The sequence below is a fragment of the Lucilia cuprina genome, chromosome 5 (genome assembly GCF_022045245.1).
Source record: "Lucilia cuprina isolate Lc7/37 chromosome 5, ASM2204524v1, whole genome shotgun sequence".
Classification (NCBI taxonomy): domain Eukaryota; kingdom Metazoa; phylum Arthropoda; class Insecta; order Diptera; family Calliphoridae; genus Lucilia; species Lucilia cuprina.
This window is the reverse complement of record NC_060953.1, coordinates 59,936,422-59,953,498: the sequence shown is the minus strand read 5'-3', so window position 1 is coordinate 59,953,498 and position 17,077 is coordinate 59,936,422. Positions and strand designations below refer to the sequence as shown.

The following is a 17,077-nucleotide window of genomic DNA, read 5'->3' as shown; positions in this document are numbered from 1 at the left end:
AAATTAGTTAATTTTACAGATTTTTAATAACAGCGATAGAATTTTAATTAATTTAACTAAATATTTATCATGGTAACCAATTTCCAATCGGTCTTTTTTCTGTGTGTAAAATTTTCATATCAACATAGAAACTTTTTCTATAGAAATTGTCTCTTCTTTAATTTAATTTCAACAGAAATATTTCTTTTTAGTAAAGAGAGATAAATTTTCTACAGAAAATACTACTTTTTGATAAAGAGCACTAAATTTTCTACAGCCCATATCGGCAAAGAGCACTAAATTTTCTACAGCCCATATCGGCAAAGAGCTTTGTTAAGAGCTTTCTTGTATAAAAAACGGAAGAGAACTTATTTTTTACTCTCTGCCGATGTAGGTTCTAAAGAAATGTCTCTTTTTTAAGAGAATTGAAATTTTTACAGAAATTTTATCTCTTAAGTGAAAAAGAGTTAAATTTTCTTTTTAATTAAAAAGAGAAATTAAAAGAATTTCTCTCTTTAATATTCAAGTCGAATTTCCGACAGATAATTTCTCTCTTCAATATTCATGTCGAATTTCATACAAAAAATGTCTCTCTAACAACGAGAGTCGAATTTTCTATATCAAGTTTCTCTTTTAGAATTGGCTTAGAAAATTTCCCTCTTTTGCAAAAAAAGTTGAATGGTAAAAGAAATTCTGATTAGTAAAGAGAATTAAAGAATACTTTTCTCTAAAATATTCAAGTTAAGTTTCCTACTTGAATAATTTTCTCTCTCTAGAGAAAGAGTTGAATTTTCTTTAAAAAAGCTGCTAAATTTTCCAAAGAGAATTTGTAGGTTAAATAAATAGTAATAAAGTTTCTATTGAAAATTTCTCTTTAAAGTAAATTTTTTATAAACAATCACTCTCTTTAGTGAAAACAGTTAACTTTTCTATAAAATTTCTTTCTGCTCTTAAGAAAGTTGAATTTTCTAAAGAGAGCTATAATTCTCTTCATTCAAAAAAGTTGATATTTTTAAAAATGTTCTTCTTAATAAAGAGACACTGATTTGTTATAGAAATTCTAAGGACTGAATATCTTTCCCCTGAAGATAGTTGTATTTTCTTTCCTATAATAAAATCCCAGTTAAATTGTTTAATATTTAATAACTCCTCCACCTATTTCAAAATTTATCTCTACAAACAATTTTAATTTAACAAATAACTATGCAACACCTGTAAGTAAAAAAGTTCAACAAGGTTATTGGTTAATTTGACTCTTTACTTAATTTGTATTTGGCACACCTGTGCTTCAGAATTAATATAAAGAAAAAAACACAAACAACAACTCCAAGTATGAAATTCTAATAATAATAATGATCTGAACAACAAAAAATTGTTAACGCTCATAATCAAATGTACATTAAAGTACCACATCATCGTCGTCATCAGCATCATTACTTACTACTACCAATAATAAAAACCGGGGAAAGGGAAATCATCTTCTTCAGTATTTTTATATAATTTTTTTTATTTTTGCTATTTTGTGCAACACTTAGTAATTGCACGCTTTTGTGCCACTTAATACACAATTATGCGCTGCAGTGACAATCCAATCACAAAAAAAAAACATAAGCAGTGAAGCTGCAACAAAGAAACTCTAAGGTAGTTGAGCAAAAAATCTCAGGGTTTTTTGTGCACATACTTTTTTCCTCTTCTCAGTTTAGTACCTTTGACCTAAAATCTGTTTTATTTTTCTGCTTATGTCACTTTAAGTCGCTAAAGCTGTTAGTGTGTTTTTTGTTAGTAGTTTTTTCAATTTGGTATTTTTTATTTTTTTTGCAAATGCCATTTACTTTTGCTTTTGTTTGGCTGTAGAAACCAGCCAACCAGCTGTGGCAACATTTAACAAATGTTGCATACTGTTGTTGTGTTGTGCTGCTGTTGATGCTGGCGTTTCAACGTAGTCTTCTCAGATTGTTAAAGGTCTTCTTCTACGTCTTCTTGAACATCATCACCTTTTAAATGTCTTTGAACTCTATTGTCATTATTGACATTTAAATGGAATTGTTATTTGTTTACTTTTATTTTGTATTCTTATTTTTTTTCTTACTCAATTTGGAAATTTTCAAATTGATGACATTTCAATAAAAATGTTGTTGAAAAGATTTGTTAATTTTATTTTTATATGTTAGCATTTTCCGCAATGATTTGTCTCTATTGGTTATGTAAATTTTATACAAATTTTACTTCCATATAAAAGAAAAAAAATAAGAAAAATGTAATTTAAAAAATATTACAAAAATCCTAAATTGATTGCACTAACAACTGCTTACCACCTACATTACTAGTGACAATAAAACATTATTTACTAATTAAATTTTTGCATAAAATATGACACTTGTAGAATCATCGATCAATATTACGTGCTGGAACAACACCACAGAACGGCTCAAATCAATGTTGTATTTCTGTAAAAATTTATTTAAAAAATATATATATTTTTCTGTTCACTTAACAAGATTTATTGATTATTTTATTTATAAATTATTTTCATTGTTTTTTTTTCTTCTTATATTTTATAAAAAATTCATAAAAATACAATGGTTTTTCAACGTCTTTTTTTTTTGCATAATTCAAGTATATTGTTTAATGACCACTTCAGTTTGGGGCGGCACTGGTACGAATTCAAGTGCTGATAATGATCATCATTATCATTATGATGATGGGCACTTTATTTAATATTTAAAGTACAACACTTAAAATGACTCATGGTTGATTAAAATAAAATCACTAAAATAAAAAGATATTAAACAGGTATAAATTGTAAAAAAAAACGTATTACTACACTTGAGAATTTATTACTACTTGGTGTAATTTTTTTATTTTTTGGAATATGTACCAGACTTTCTTTTTTTTTGGTATGACCAAAATGTTATTTTAGCTTAAAAATGAAATGAGAGCAGAATTGAATAAAATAAATCAATTTCCCTTTTTCTTTTTTGAAAAGTGAAATCGTGGACGATTAGTAAAGAGAGAAAAAAATTTTGGTTTAAAGATAATCTCACTCGTTTTCTTAAAAATGTTCATTTTTTTTCTTATAATTTTTTTTTTCAAAGAAGTAATTTTAATGTAAATCCCTAATCGGCGAACAGTTTTTTTTAGAGCTGGATGCTCTTAAGATCAGTTAGAGATCTTATATTTTACTTACTGCCGATTTAGTATGTAAAGCAAATAATTCTAAGGTTTAGTGATAGTAGAGAAAATTCCACTCGCTTATCTTATCAAATTTGTCATTTCAAAGGATTAAGTTTTTTCTTATGTTCGGAGGGATTGGGGGAAATTCTACTGTTAAATACTAAAGAGAGTAGAGAAATTTTCATTCTTTATTAATAGAGAGAGTAAAGAGGAGAGAAAATTCCTCTCTTTACTAATAGAGTTAATATACAACTTTGATGTATAGCCCTAAGATCGGCAAAGAGCTTTGTTAAAATCTTTCTTGCACTCTTAATTCCGCACACATGTAAACTTACACATGTATAAAAAACTATTTAAACCAGTAAGAGAGCTTATTTTTTACTCTCTGTCGATGTAGGACATATAGAAAAACTCACTATAAATGGAAGAAAAAAAATCTCATGCTTAAAAAAAACACCATCACTAAAGTTAAGTGTCTCTCATTTTCTTTAAAGAAAATCTAATGTGTTCTATTTAAGATCTCATTTTGTAAAACTATTTTGTGAAGAATATTACTCTATTACCCTGATCGGCAAAGAGCTTTGTTAAGAGATTTCTTGCACTCTAAACTCCACACATATGTATGCTTACACATGTATAAGAAACGATTTAAACCAATCAGAGAGCTTATACTCTCTGCCGAAGTAGGGTCTATTATGACAAAACAATAGACTCTTAACACTTTCACGTATACGGGACACCGGTGTCCCAAGATTTTTGTTATTTTTTTCGATTTTGAAAGAAAAATAAAAGGATAATATCTTGCGATATCATTCGAAAACACTTTTATTTTTTAGGGAGAATTTTGTTTGTATGTAAAACTCACTCTTAGACGAAGTGAGATATTTTCTGTCTTTGTTAAATAGAGTTTCAATCTCTATATTCTATCATTACAAAATTCTATAAATCTTTATCTTTTATAAAAGAAAATCTAATATTCTAAAGAACATTTCCTAGTTAAAGGAGGTCCATTTTCTATTGAAAGTATCTTTTTGAGAAAAAAATCTTATTTTTGTTAAAATGAAATTTATATTTTCGTTAGAGAATTTCTCTCTTCACTAAACATATTTGCTTTTGAAAAAAATTTTTTTTTACTTAATTTTTTTTTTTTTCATAACTATAGTAAACATTATCTATATAATATTTCTCTCTATATTATAGAATCTCATTTGAAATAGAAGATTTTTCAGTTAAGAGAGTAAAATTTTTGAAAGAAAATTGTTCTCTTTATGAAAGAGAATACAATTTCTGTAGAGAATTTTACTCTCTTTGGCAAAAATAGATTAAAATTTTCTAAACAAAATTTCTTTCTTTACAAAGAGTTTAATTTTCTGTAGTATATTTTTCTCTTTTTAAAAGTCTACCAATAATTTACGAAAATTTCCTTGATGAAAATTTACACTAAATTGCATAAATATTTATAAATAAATAAAAATCCTATTTAAATCTCTAAAGTAAATAAATATTACATATACAAAATAACATAATAAAAACCTTGTGCACTTGTTTCTAGAAATACAAACCTCCTTCCACATCAAATTATTTATTATTATGACAAAAACATGCATCAACAAGAGTAACAAAATTAATAATAAAAAAATAAATGATTAAATAAACAAATCTATAAAAAAATAAATACAAATTGAGCAATATATTGAACAATTGATATATTGACTCAGAAACGTTTATCGACATAAAATAAAAATATTTGTATCTATCAAATATTTACAAAAATATATAAATGTATAAATTTTCCCACCCACTGCATCAAACGCCCTAAGGCCAAGCGTTCAGCCATAGTATATCCCACATTCTAAAATATTTCTTTCTCTCCTCCCTCTCTCTCACTCTTTCCTTTCGGAAATATTTCAATATTGACGTTTTATTTTAAAAGTATTGAAACGTTGACACACGACTACTGGTTATCTTTTAAATACTGAAAAAAATTTATAATTTTTTTCTCATTTTTGAAATGTTATAACAAAATATATTACCCGGAGACACATTTGAAATATTGTTAGAAGCAGCAGAAAGTACATCGTATGTATTAGGGTTAGACTGCCGGCCTGTGTACCATTTATGTACGTAATGTTTAGAAAGAAATAAAAACTTTCGTATGACATAAAAAATATGAAGAAAAAAAGTAAAAAAAAAAATTATTCAGCAAATAAAATAAATTGTTTATGCATGCAAATCATGTTGTGTATTGCGTTTCCATATACAGAAAGAGAAATAGATGTGTGTGTTTTTTTGCGAGTAGAATGAAAAGAGACAAGCCATGGCAAGTCGAAAGAGGTATAAATGAACTATTTCAGGCAGGAAATAGTCGAAATTCTAAAGGTATTTATTTTGTATAGAAAGACTTATTCTGAAGAAAATAATTCTCCTTATTTGAAATGGGAGAGTTTTTTCTATAGAAGAATTAATGTGAGTTATATTTTCTAAAAACTAATTCCTTATGTATAAAAATTTCTTTCTTTTTAAAGAGAATAAAATTTTCAATAGAAAATGTTTCTCTTTAATGAAAAAAATGTTTCTCTTTACTGAAGAGAGTAACATTTTCTATGGAAAATTTCTCACTTTACTAAAGAGTATAATATATTTTATAGAGAAATTTTTTGTTTCTATTGAAGATAATTTAAGAAAATTTCTCAATTAAAAACGTCACGTTTTTCCTATAGCTAATGTCTCTTCTTTATCAAAGAGATCAACTTTTTTTACGATAACGTAAACGATAAGAAGAGAGCAAAATGTTTTATAAAAAATTTGTGTCTTTACTAAAGGGAGTAAAATTTTATATAACAAATGCTTCTCTCTAACTGAAGAGTATATTATTTTCTATATAGAGAACATTTTCTCTTAATTTAAGTGAATTATGGAAAATGTCTCCCTTTACTATAAATAGAAATCCTACAGCAAATGTATCTCTGTTTTAAAGAGAGTAACATTTTTTAAGAAAATTTTCTTTATTAAAAAGACCAACATTTTCTGAAGAAACCGTTTCCTTTTACCAGAGCACAATATCTGATAAAAAAAACTTTACTAAAGAGAATTAATTTTTTTTACACAATTTCTCTCTTAAATAAAGAGAAAATATATCTCGCTTTATTAAAAATAGTAACAAAGCAACAGTTTCGAAAGAATATTTCTCTCTTTACAAAAAAGCAGAATTTTCTACAGAGAATGTTGTTCTTTTCTTTAAAGAATTGAATCTTCTATATATTTCCGCTTCTATAGAAATAAAGTGAGTAGAAAAAAATCTATTAACAGAGACTATGTTGGGAAAAAATTTCCTGTTGCAAAAAAGAGTTTCCTATTTTCTATAGAAATTTTTTTTTAATTCATTTAAAAAAAAGTAAAATTATTTCTTTGCCAACTATAGGGTGATTATAGCCATTTTATTATTGTATACGCACTTTAGATTTTATTTCATGCTTTTTTCTCTCTGTATAACCAAAGTAAAGTGTACGTGTGCGCCCGTTAACTTTTTAGTTTGCATGAATATGTCCGTCCGTCTGTCTGCCAGTCAGTGTGTATCGTCTATCCCGACTAACTGTCAGTTTCGTCTATACTTGTGCTCACATTTTATTGAAAAAGACGTTGACAGAAATTATTTATGCAAATATATTTCAACTTGACATTTTTCTTAATATTTGTTATTTTTATTGTATTTGTTTGATGTTTTTTTTTTGTTCTTATGTTTTCATCTGCTGAGTTCAAATGAAAATTGTTTATTAAACAAAATGAAGGAAAAAATAATAATAATAAAAACAAGTGAGGTAAATAAATACGAAACAGATGTAACAAATTTTGAAAATCAACAGAAATTAATTAAAATAAATAAATAGGCAAGAAAAGGAAATGAAATATGATTTTTTTGTTTTTAAATTTACTAGAAAAACATCTAATAAGGAAAATATGAAATTTTTTTATGAGATTATCTGTTTAAGACTTAAATTGGATATGTATAAAAAACTCTCAATGTTAGTGGCACATTGTATTGATTTTCTTTATAATTATTATAATTTATCAAAGAACTATGTACAATTTACAATATCATGTTGATTTTTAATTTATAAATTCTTTTTAACCTTTTGTCTTTAAAATTCTTGCACATTTTTATTTTGCTCTTTGTTTGGCCATAATCAATAATTAATGGTTGGCTAGCTTAATTTTAAGGCTTTTAACGAATTGTCTTACATCCTTGTTCTGTTGCTACGCCTTTTCCTGTGAATTTATTTTTGTTTAAATGAATAAATTGGTAAAAACAGAACAGAAACAACAATATAAGGAAATGAGGTCATGTGTCATATGAGAAAGCATGTTAAAAACACTGATATTTTTCGTGCATATAGTTGGTCTTATTTGCGAAAAAAAATTGGTTTTGGTGTTGTGCTCTGGCCTGGCTGTCATTATTTCCTATTAATTAAAAAGTAATTAATTTAAGCAACATTTATGCAAGGATTTTTCTTTCGCTTTTTCCTCTTATTTGGAATGAAAAAAAAATAAACTACAAAAATAAGCTTTTGTTGCTCAATTAAAGCAAGTTTTACCAGATATTAATTTGTAGTTTGCTTTTTTGCATAATTATTACTTAATTTGACATGTGTCAGTTTAAAACTTATTAAATCGTTACTATAATATAGTCCAATTAATCTTGCTAGGTTTTGCAATCTTTTTCTAAGTGTGCTGGCTGTTAGGTTTGAGTACTAGGTGCCAGTTGTTAAAATATATATAGTTATCATGTGCCAAAATTTTTTGACAATATATATATATTTTTTTTTGTTTATAAATAATTAATTTTAGTTCACGAAGATTTATGATCAGTTTAAAAAGAGGTGACAGTTTTATATATTGACAAAAACTTACAGTTTTTATATGCGTGAAATACTTTAGTTTTTCAGTTATTGCACAGTGGGTCAAGGAGTTTGGTCATTGACAAATGTATAATTTGTGTTGAAAAAATTACATTTTTAAAGCATACTCGACCTGCGCACTTATTACCCAGCTAGAATTTCAAAATTGCTTATCACGATCGAGTCATTTTTCTGTGCTATTAATATAAACACGCATTCGCTCTTTTTCTGATCATAAATGATACTAAGTCGGGAGAAAATGCTGGCCTACCCGCGACTTTTCTAAAAGAGTCTTTTTTGAGCACCGATACTTATGTATCTCTTTTGAGTCATTTGTGAGTCACTTCAGCAACCTTTTTCTAAAACATTTAAATTACAAATGAAAATACAATAACACAAAAAATAGGTTTTGATCTTCCCACTGAGAGAAATATAATTACAAAATAAATGTATAAACGATCATATTTCAAACATCTGGATGATCTATTTATGATTACTGTACATTCTGTTATTGTTTTTAGAATAAATCACTTCTTAATCAATAATTTGAATTATTTCATAGGCTCGCCACTAATTAATCAGTTGAGTCACTAATCAGCAAACTTAGTTAAGTGATTATTCAGCCGACTAATTTTCTTAGAAGATTGTTTATTAAAATTTAATTAAAACTTAACTTAAGTTCAATTTCCTTTATAGAAATTATTTTTTATGTTACACTAACTGAAATAGTTATACATGTAATATTATAAACGAAATGAGAATTATATTAACTTATTTAAGGCCAAACAAAAATGTTTGTTAACTCTTCTAAAAGAGTCATTTATGAGTCATATAGCCATAGTGTTTTGTTCCGATACAAACAATTACATAAGAAACAGTTTTATATCTTCCATCTGCTTGAAATATGATTACAAAACGATCATAATTCAAACACCAGGATGATTAATTTATGATTGATATACCTATTTTGATTGTTTTTTCATATTATCAGTTTTTAATCATCATATCAGGATTATTTTTGAATCATGTGCAACCTACTGATCACCTTTAGGTCATCAAAAGGAGTCAAAAACGACTCAGGTTAAAGATAAATCATTAAACAATCTTCCAAATGCTAACTGGGTAACTAATAAACTAAAACTCAAATATTTTTATTTAAAATTAAAAAAATAATTTTTATAGTTTTTAACAAATTTTGAAATTATTTAATATTTTACAATTTATTTGAAATTAATTGTGAAAATTTTATATTCAATTAATTTCAAATAATAGTAAGAAAAAATAACCCCAGAAGAATATTTGTATTTTTGGAAATTTACAATTAATTTAAAATTAATTATGTAATTTTTAAATAACATTACGAAAAATAACCCCGAATATATTTTTTTTAACTATTTTAAGCATAATTGTATGTTTTCTTAATTTTTGAAAATTTAAGCGAAATTAGCGAAAATTGTATGGCTTTATTATTTCGATTTCATAATTTCGGAAAAGGACTCTTTTTAATAACTTTCAATCTGTATTCCCTGTTTTTAATTATCTCTCAAATTTCTTTTTTGATTTGTGACCTCTTTTGTATTATTGCACCTATTTATCTTTAATTTTTCTTTTCATTACACTATAATAATAATTTATTCAATTCAATTGTTTTAAATTATAAATTAATTTATTTACATTTTTCTTCTCTTTGCAGGTAAGCTATTTAAGCTACAAACACAAAAAAACGTTAAACTGACACTAAATTGCTGCATTTAAAGGTTAAAGTATTCCATATATTAATATTTTATGCAATTTTACGTGTTTTACATACATAAACAACTTAAATCAAAAAATGCCAACAAATTGAAATCAAATTTAAATAGAATTCATTTACAAATACGTAATACAAAAGTATGAAAAAAATGTTGTAGTTGATAGGTGATTTAGGTGACAATGTTACGTTTTAAGAGAAAAGACAAAAAAAGTTTTTGGAATTTTAAATATTGGATTTATTCTAGCTTAAAATGTCATTCTGATTTGTGCTACCCATATCTTGGCTCTTGTCTATGAAAGTATTCTGAGTCTTTTCAGATTGTTGTCCTATCAATTAGGACTTTCCGAAGGTCCTGTTAGATAGCGATTTAATGACGATTGTATGTTAGTTCATATATACTTTTTTGGAAGATTATAGATCAAAACCTTGTCAATATATAGATAATAGGATCGGAATCCACTCCATAGATAGGTTTCTAAAGGTCTCAGACTCTTACTGAACAAAATCATATTTGATTTATTAAAAATATCAAACTGAGAGTATTAGGATCAGGATCATAATCTTAAAGATGTTTGGATCTTTTAGTGATTTAGTGATATATTTCAAGATCCCGATTCTTGCTGAAGAAAATCTTGAACCGATTTCATAGGAATCTGAATTCACTATAAATAAATAGAGTAACATTCAATTCAATTGGATTTTACAGAAAGTACAAGTGAAGTAAGTAAGAATTCTTGTGATATTAAACAATCAAAGAGTAAAAGAGAAATCTACTATTTTTCGAGTTACTACACTTCTGAAAATATTGATCTCGCTTTCAACCAACTTTTATCAAAAGTCTATTTTAATAAGCCCAACTTTTCAATACTACAATTCATAACATATAACATGCAATTAAAACAAATTGGACTTACTACAAATAAACTGGAAACCTAAAAACCCACTAAACCACTACCACACTCTACTACGGCAATAACGAAATCAGTTCAGTTGTACACTCTACGACGCACTGTAAATGTGGTTAATTAAATGTAATGTAAATTGTTGTAGGTGCACTTTTCTTTTCTTTTTTTGTTTATTGAATATTTGAGTTTCACACAATATACAATATGAAATCAGTTGCATTATTAATATACATTTGTAATGGTTACGATTTTATTTTCAATTTGATAACACACATAAGCAATAATTTACGAGTTTATAATGATTAACAGTGGTTGTGAAATAAGGATGAGACAGCATTTACTAATGTTAAAAAATGTTTGATTTATAAGTTAATCTGCATTAAAATCACGAGCAATTAGCTCTTGAATTATTCGCGAATAATTTTATATAGAAGATTTTTTGTTTTATTTGATAAAGAATTTATGAAATTATAAATACAGAAATTTTGTAATTTTAAAAATGTTTAATTTATATGTTTTTAATTATTAAATCGGCCTTAAAAACATAAGCAATTTGCTCTTGAATTATTCGCGAATCATTTTGATTTTATTTTTATTTGATACAGAGTTTATATAATTATAAAAACATAAAGCTTTAACTAACTTCTAAACCTTAAAAATAAAGTCAAGTCAGTAAAGTTCTTAAACTATTCGCGAATTATTTTGTTTCATTTATTCTTTTAGTACAATTTTAAATCTATATATTTAAACAAAAAATTCTATAGCTTCTAACTTCTAAAACAGACTAAAAGCTTAAAAATATAAACGATTAGCTCCTGAATTATTCGCGTGATTTTTGTTAGAATTCTTTTCATGTTTTTTATTAGGGTTTCTTTTTTTTTTTTGGTAAACTATAAGGATGTAAAGTTTTTGTCTACTAAAAAGAAAAAAACTTAAAAATATATAAAAAAAATTAGCTCAAGAATTAATCGCGAATTATTTTCTTTTAATACCTTTTCTTGTTTTATTTTTCACTGTGTAACCATTTGCTGTAATTGTAAAACTATGTTTTAAACATTGCATATTTTGGATAAACCATAAACAGAAAATAGTAAATATATATAAAAAAATTCATATGACACCCATCCATATATAACGTAACATAACTATGGACTACTGACTGCCTGTCAATTTCCTCATTAGCCAGTATCATCACGTCACAAACCACATTTACGGAGTGTGTGTTTTTGTGTAAATGCTGGTGTTTGTATTGATTTTGGTCAAAACATTACGTTTTCAAATAAACAAATTGTACTTTTGACTCCTCTTTCTCTCTCTCCCATAAACAAATAAATATTGAATAATGTTTTATAACAGCGTCATTAACTTTTGTTTTTATGCAAAAATATCGCAAGAAAAAAGTTACAGCCAATCAAACCAATGATTGGAATTTCAATTAAAATTAAATAATTTTTTTTTTGTTAATTTTTCCTATAAAATAAAATCCAAATAAACCACATAAAATTCACTCAGTCATGGCAGCGTCTAATGTGTTACAATTTAAAATACTTTGTCAATTTTTTTTAGTTATTTTTTTTTTCAAAACTTTATACAAAATCAAAAACAAACGACAACAGTAAATAAATCATTAATCACTAGAAATTTTGTAAATAAAAAGTGAAAACCTCAAATAAAAAAAATAAAAATAAAAAAGTTACATTGCAAATTTATGACAATTTTTTTTCTGGGTTGTACAATTTGTTTTAGCACAAATTTGTTTTTTTATCTATTTTTGGTTTTATCCAAAAGTTTATGAGGTATTTTTTACATCATTTGCATTTGAAACGTATTATGTAAAACTTTTGAGTTGTTGGCACCAATAACAACAACTGCAATAACTAGAAAAAGTGTGTTATATATTTAGTTAAAAAAAATATTTCCCGTTTGTTTCTTAAGCTGTAACTTTTTTTTAGATTTTTTTGAGAGTTTAAACTTAAATTGTTTCGGTTATTATTTATATATACCCTACAAAGGGACTAAATTGTTTTGGTTATAGTTGTCCCTCTAGTTAAGCTTTGATTGTCTATCTCTTGTCTAATCTATGGACTAGACGATTGTCTAAGTCCAATGATTAGTAAATCGACTTGTATAGAGACAATTGATTAGTTTCTTTAAGTCTAGTCCTTTGACTAGTCTATGGACTCATCTATTGCTTAGTCTATGGATTAACAAATAAACATATTTTTATACTGGTGTGTTAACCAGCCTATGGACTGGACAATGGACTAGTCATACTTATCCTTTGAGTATTATATTCTGGACTAATCTCTACATTCGACTATGATCCATCCTATATACTAATCAATAGACTAGTCTATGAACTTATCTATAAAGTAGTCTAATAATGGACCTATGAACTTGTTTACAAGTTAGTTAATGGTCTGGACTATATACTAATCTATAGACTAGTCTATGAACTAATATGTGAACTATTCTAATAATGAAACAATGAATATGTATATAAATTTGTCAGTGGTCTGGACTATGAACTAGACCGATCACTAATCTATGGAATAATATGTGGACTAGTTTTTTACTAGTTTATTTATAACTCTTTTGACTAGTTTACTTTATATTTTTCACTATTCTATTGACTGAACTGTGGCCAAATCTATGGACTACTATAGTGACTATTTTATTAAGTTCATGACTATTCTCTGAACTAGACTATGACTATATGCTCGTATATAGACTAGACTAGACTAAAAAGAAGATTTTCTTAGCTTAAAATCGTAAAAACTGTAACTCCTGAATTATTCGCGACTTATATTTCAAAAAAGTTTTTACATGTTTCTTTTATTTAATACGAGAGTTTATTTAATTAAAAAAATATATATACAACTTTTAATTAATTTCTAAACTTTTAAAATATAATCAATTTAGTTCTTGAATTCCGGAATATTAAAAATAGAGTTCTTAAATTATTTGCGAATTATTTTACTCATATATTAACTTGACTAAGATTTTATGCAGCAGCTCTTAACAAAAAACTTAATTATTACTACTATTTATAGCTCGTTCTCGATTCTTTTTGCTTTTTCTGGTCCTACCTTTTTACCACATTTTTCTTCTTTAAATACGAACACACCCCCTCCCCTCAATTATAAAAAATTCTTTACAACTTTTTGGGTAAATGACTTTTTCAACATTTTCCTTTTTTTCTGCAACAAAACTCATTTTCTAATCTCTTTTTAAAAGCTTAAAAACTTACTTATAACAAATATCCAAAGACTGAAAGAGACAAGTAAAAAGGGAGAAAAAGTTCTAAACGCTTTATGGCATTAAAAAGTTTATATAGTTTAAAATAGTTATGGCACACACGTACACAAATCTTATAGCACCTTTATAGTTCTATATAAAATTTATGAAAATAATTATTTATTAAACACAAATAAAACAAGTTGTTACTTTACAGGTGTTTAAGTGTAGTAAAACACTTTAATAAAACGGAATTTTTTCTTTAGAATATATTATGCACAAAAAGTAAAATGTTTACTAAACATGAAACAACATTTTTATAAAACAATCTATTTTAGAAAATTTAAATTTAACTAAAACAACAACATATGTATTTTATTGTGTTTAATCCCTCAAAAAGTCATTAAAATTTAAATATATTTCTATATGTTTATATATACCAAACATTTCAATTGTCAAAATCTATAAATCCCTTATTATTAAAATCTGTTTATAATTACAGCACGTTTTTAGTATGTAGTTGCAAATTAAATTAAAATATTTATTTGTTATATAATTATGTTAATTATGCCTAAATATTTAATGTGTTTCTCTACATTTAATCACATAAATTTTTATAAATTATTTAATTTAGTCAAATTAGTTCTTTATAAATCACAAAACGCCAAATTCTTTTTTGGCTACAGCGAGTGATTATTTATTCGAAATTATTCTTAGTTTGTTTGTTGTTCTTTAACCTCATGACTAATGAATTTAAATAATTTGTTTTATTTTTTTTATTTATTTATTTTTTTTTTTTCTAAAATGGCCACATTTTCTAAATATGAATTTAGTTGTTGTGTTTTATATAAAAAAATATATATTTGTTGTATTTTATAAATAAATTTCGCAATGATGCTAAGTGAGGAATTTTCATATTAACCCTTAAACAGGTTAGGAAGATATAATGTATATGAAATGATTCCTTATAATATTACAAACAAACTATTGGCTTAACTATATACTGTATAATAGATGATAAACTAGACTATATGATACACTATAGCTAAAATTATAGTCTGGACGAATGACTATACTATAGACTAGACTATAGACTCGACTATAGACTAGACTGTAGACTAGACTGTAGACTAGACTATAGACTAGACTATAGACTAGACTATAGACTAGACTATAGACTAGACTATAGACTAGACTATAGACTAGACTATAGACTAGACTATAGACTAGACTATAGACTAGACAATAGACTAGACTATAGACTAGACTATAGACTAGACTATAGACTAGACTATAGACTAGACTATAGACTAGACTATAGACTAGACTATAGACTAGACTATAGACTAGACTATAGACTAGACTATAGACTAGACTATAGACTAGACTATAGACTAGACTATAGACTAGACTATAGACTAGACTATAGACTAGACTATAGACTAGACTATAGACTAGACTATAGACTATACTATAGACTAGACTATAGACTAGACTATAGACTAGACTATAGTCTAGACTATAGACTAAACTATAGACTAGACTATAGACTAGACTATAGACTAGACTAAAGACTAGACCATAGACTAGACTAGAAAGTGAACACCTGCCGCTTTGGCCTTATTTTACTGTGGCTTTTGTGCAACCTGTGTCATATACATTTACAGTCACTCCTCTGTGGGGCATGTGTTGTCATCTACAACACCAGCGAACTTATCCCGAAATATTGACTTTACCGTAATTTACTTTTTTGCGCGAATTTAGGTTTAAAGCGCAGCCACGACGTGGAACCCGAAAGAATCTCTATCTTCTCACTAGCCATTACTTATTTCTGTTGGCAACTGACAAAGTGATTCTCTGGATCGACCTCACTTTAAATCATTTCAAGGAATGTTTATAGCCCCGGTAGATTAGTAGCACCTATTTTCCCGGAATTATTATAATATAAACACATTTTCTGAAGAAAAAAAAAACCTTTTGTTATCTTAGGCCCACACTTGTCCTAATTGTGTACTTATTTTATAACTTACCCCATGATAACCCTTTACACCAAATAGGGTTAAATTTCTAAAGCAAAAAAAAAACACAAACAAAGAACCTCATTGAAAAAAAAAAACCCCGAACATCGACTAATGACATAAACATTTTTCTTAAATATTTTACAATTATTAATATTTTTTTCTTCGCTTGCTCAACACCTCAGACCCCCTAGCACTCCAACATCACAGACAGCAAATTGTTCATTGAGAAAAAAAACATTCGAATTTTTAAAAATTTCAACACAATTTTTTGTAATTTATTTATGTCGTAAGTACTAACAAGTACTAAAAAGAATTAAAAAACAAAAATTGCGAAAAAAAAACATTTCTTTGCTTTAATTTCTCATTTTCTAATAATGGTGTCTAGGTAAAAACAAATTAAATCCCATAGTGAAAAATTATGAACAGCAAACGTAAAATGAAAGACAAAAATCCCTCTCCCGCTTTAAATAAAGAGAAAAATTATGATGTTAATTAACCATGTTCAAACAGCGACAACTTAAAGACGTCCCAAAGCGAAATATTAAAATGACATACATATATTTTTCGTCATTAATAAAGAAATTAGACAACAGTAAAAAACGATTTTATTTTTTGGTGTGTGTACATTTTCGAGTGGGATATTATTGGTTAAATGATGGTGGACATTATTTTTTAGTTGAGGTCCATTGAGTGCAGCAAAAAGTTTTTGCCAATAGAAAAATGTGAAATTTGTTTTGAACATATATAACTTAACCATAATTTCCATATTAAAACTGGAAATAGTTTTCATTCGTTTAAGGTATCTTCAGAGCATTTGGTAGTGTTCGATTCGAAGGACCATTTCGAAGTGTTTTAGCTTCGAATTATTTAGAGCTATATCTCAAAAAGCTTTCTTAACGTTATTCAAAAGATATGGTTCGAAGGACCATAAGTAAAAAATACTAAAAGAAATATTTTTTGTTTGCTGGGTTATTTCTAGTAAGGCATATTAAAAATTATGTTTAATTTCTTAGCTCTTGTTTGTAAATTCGTAAAAAAAAATTATCTCTCTATTTTTTATTTTATTTATTTGTTGCTATTATTTTTAGTCGCAACAAGAACACACTCATTACG

The 17,077-nt window shown here is 26.4% G+C and overlaps 1 protein-coding gene across 16 annotated transcripts in view; it reads left to right on the top strand.

Moving 5' to 3' along the window:
• The window catches only part of LOC111679859 (homeobox protein 5), a 278,845-nt gene that overhangs the window by 130,820 nt on the left and 130,948 nt on the right, over positions 1 to 17,077 (top strand). The window contains exon 2 of one of the 16 annotated variants that reach the window (XM_046951594.1): positions 9,742 to 9,805. The exons of the other annotated variants lie outside the window; for them this stretch is intronic. The gene's annotated coding sequence lies outside the window, so the exon portion shown is untranslated. The remainder of the gene's footprint in view (positions 1 to 9,741; positions 9,806 to 17,077) is intronic. 16 annotated transcript variants of the gene reach the window in all.